A 4,058-nucleotide genomic window follows, 5' to 3' on the forward strand; every position below is an offset into this window, starting at 1 on the left:
ACACACACACACAAAAAAAAACAAGTGGATGATGGAAACTGCGTGGGGGATGACGCAAAAAAAACCTGACATGCCTCTTTCTCCAGACCAAATCAATTCTTTGTGTGTGTGTTTGTTTGTAACTGAGCATCTCCATGAACATGTTGCTCCATGTTGCTGTAAATGTGCATATCAATACTCCCTATAAACATACCCATGCATTTCAGCACTTTTGTATGTCTGTGACAGTATTTATGTGTCACTTTTCTTCTGGATCCATCCATTTTGCGTAAAGTGTGTGTGTGTGTGTACGAGCGATGGTGTGCCAGCCTGCCAGCCTGCCTGCCACATCGCCAGCCCCCAAGCCAGCGGGAACATTTGCCTTGTGGCTCCAATTCCCAGGAATGCCTAACCTGCGCCAGCTGTTGAGAACATGTTACCTGTGCCAACAATGCGCCGGCTCTGCCCACCACATCAGCTGCCGCTCTGTCTCCATCTGGGTGCGAGATTGGATTTGTGTGTGTATTTGTTTGTCTGTAGCTTACTGTATCTTTAACTCTTCCCACATCTGTATTTGTGCTTGCATCTATGTGCATGAATGCACAGCCTCTCACGTGTGTAGTGTGCACAGTGCCAATGTGTATACACATGTATGGATGCTCCGAATGTTGTGCACACTGTATGTGAGTGTGTCTGTGTGTATGTGTGTGTGTGTGTGTGTGTGCCAGCTCTGATGTGTATGTGTGGCTCCATCTGTGTGTGCTGGGCCTCCCTTGCCTGCATCTGGAGCAGCATTGAAGAGGCTTTCCAACAAGCCTGCCAAACAGCCCAGATGTTAGTTCTGTAAGCCTCAGGCTAAATGGAGGGAGCCATACTCTCATTATTCAGAGGGAGTAAATTGCAACCACTTTTTTTTAGCAGAAGAGAGAAAGAGAGACACCATGAAAGAATAAAAAAGGGGAAGTAAGAGAATGAGACAGAGGTGTGAAAAGAGAAACAGGAGAGATGTCATTTGATGTGATTGTTACTATAAGCCTCCTCTCAGAGCTCAGCCTTTCACAGCACATTTATAATAAGTAAATAAGACTGAATGCCACTTTGATGAATTACTTGGGTCAAATAAGTTTCAAGCCTCTGAAAGTTGTTTTTTGTTGGGTACAAACTGAAACCAGTGCCTCCCTGGAAGGTAGGGAATTAATCTAAACCTCATGACATACTTTGGAAATTGTGCGGGGCAATGATAAAAAATACTTCAGGTTCATTGCAATCTAGGTCTTATTTTCTTAATTTTAGCCATTATTCCTATTGGTAATAACAATTTAAGCAACATTTCTTGAAAAGAAGTTGGACTAGAGAAGAAACACAAACCATCAGACAATCATACAGGTTTTAAACCTCAATGCTCAGAGGAAACAAAGGCAAACAGTAAAACACATCCTTTGTAAACATCCTCATTAACGTTCAGTCTTCAGGTTCATCTCTACTTATCGTATGCGTATGTACACAGCTTTCCTGTGTGATAAAGCATTATTACAGATATTTCATGGGTGCTCACAGTTTTATCTCTGACTGAAGTGCTTTAGATTATCTACATAAACTGTTCAATTATCTGAACTCTTGTGTTTCTTGCCCCATTAGTTTTGATGTCATGAAATATCTGTCTATCGTGAAATGGCTTGCAATGGCGGCAACATAATCCTTGGGGACAATTACACCATTCAAAGTACATCCACTGAAAGTGCTTAATGTATGTCTTTGACCTGTTGAGGTCAACAATCTGTAAACACAGCATTAACAATTTACCACCTCATGAAGTTCATATGACAAACATGTTAGCAAACAGTTGCTGATTTACACATCTGGAGGAAAAAAACTCCTGCACATCTATTAGCTACATGAGATAGGTGCGTAGGAGTGGGATGAGATCAAAAGTTGCAAAAACAAACTACCGCACACTGTCTGAAAACCACAAATAATTATTATATTCACACATCCAGCCGACGTCAACAACATCATCATTCATTTGTTTATGGCCACATGTCCAATATTCACTGTCATTTCAGATGTTTTGGCTCCAATATGTTCACCAGCTAGTCACTAACATTGTCTGTCTGCTATTTGGTCGTGAGTATGCAGCAGAGGATTTTTAGAACTGAAAACAGCTGCCTGTTGTACATGAAAATGTTAGAGTGAACCAAAACAGTAAAGTTGCGGACCAACCAAAAGAATGAGCTGAAAGATGTTAAAACGCTCCATAGAGTTGAGGAGAACTGCAGAGATGGATGAAAGCTGTTTGGGTTTTTAACTACAAACAACTCCTTTCACATCACTCAGGCGATTCATTCATTTTTAATACAAAATGTGGATTAGTGCAGCTTTAATGTTAGACCCCTTTACGTTATAGTAAGGTTATCTACCACCAACACTAAGGTAAGTGTAAGCCTTTGAAACGTCTGAAGCATCAAAGTTTTATACGTATATCATACTAAAATAACTAGACAGGAATCAAAATGAATCATAAAAATCATCAAAAAATCTGTTCTGGTGACTTATGATTAGGTTACTGTGAGGTCACCCTATATCCTCTCTGTGAGCTCTGAAGTCACCGAGCCACTGTTTATCAAAAACTACCCAAAGCCAATATATATAAATATTCTTTTAACAAACAAGAGAGCAGTTGTGGAAAAGAAAAACACAACATGTTCATTCACCATCAAACAGTAGGACACAATTAGCTTGATCATCTGGACGGGTGTATCTGTGATGTTGGGGCAGATTTGGCTGTGAGTCTGTGTATGCATGTGAGTGTGTATGTGTGTATATTATGGTAACCACAGAGGTGGCATCTGCCAGGGCGCTTTAGCTCTGTTTGTGAGATCCATGTGTGTGGACTTCCACAGGGCTTAGAGAACGTCCGCTTCCCCCCATATGGCGAGCTGTCACTGGGTCGGCACAGCGCAGCCCTCCCCTGTGTGGGACCTCCAGCCAGCCATCAGACTGACCGAGTAAACAACAACTGGACATGGGGTGATGATGTTGTATTTGTCGGGATATTTTTTAGATAGGATATTATCTCCTAAACCTGTGACGAAAAACCACAGATGACATCTGAATAATCTATTTCTCACATGAATTACCTCAGTCATATGTCAGTATTTATGCTTCAAATCACAAAATCTGTTTATCTTTTTTGGAAAACACTACCCTATCAAAACAGATTTGACTTCTAAATTATTTCACAGGGGTTAAATGATTATGACTCACAGGCATCAGATGTTACTGATACAACTGAGCTGGTTTACAGTAAAAAACTAAGTAGCTGTGAATTGGTCGCAGCTTCTCCACGTTTGTCTGCGCTGACAACTTTTTATCAAACACGGCATATGACACATTTGGGAAATGCAAATTGCTGAGAGAAAAACATGACTGAGAGACATCTCCTCCCATGACAGACATCCTCCTGCACACAGATGTTACACAGCAGTTTGTTCTGAGAAGGAGAAGACGACTCCTCCTGTTACCTCCCCGAGGAGGGAGTAGCCCGGGGAAAATCACATTTACACATAAAGTGTTAATATGTGTGTGTGTGAAGACGAAAGAGAAAAGGAGACAGAGAGAGCGAAATGTGTCTTACAAAGGAAGTAAAGCAGGCGCAGACCAGAAATAGGAAGTGGCAGGATGGAATCTGGGGGCCCTTGGGGGCCATCAGAGGCTTTGGAGTTGGGTGGATGTGGGAGAGGGGTTACTGCTGCTCCTCTGGCTGTACTCAAAACTGTGTGTGTTTTTGGTGTTGATCTCACCCAGTTGTTGGAAAGCCAAACACAGTCTGTGCACCCAGATGTTGACAGATGTGCTGTGTAACCTAACTTCCTCTGAAACTCACATACACAATAGCACACACACACAAACACAGGAGACATCGTAGCACATATCCTTCCTGCACCCCCTCTAGAGACAATCTTCCTGGCTTGCATGAGATATTCAACAAATACCACAATATATCCTAAAACCAACCTCAGCCGTGGTGGTGAGCGGCTGTGCTCAAGAGACCGCTGTCCGCTGCGCTGTTCCAGATGTTC

The sequence above is a fragment of the Morone saxatilis genome, unplaced genomic scaffold, assembly GCF_004916995.1.
Source record: "Morone saxatilis isolate NCDOM2014 unplaced genomic scaffold, NCSU_SB_2.0 Contig19, whole genome shotgun sequence".
In the NCBI taxonomy this organism is placed as follows: domain Eukaryota; kingdom Metazoa; phylum Chordata; class Actinopteri; family Moronidae; genus Morone; species Morone saxatilis.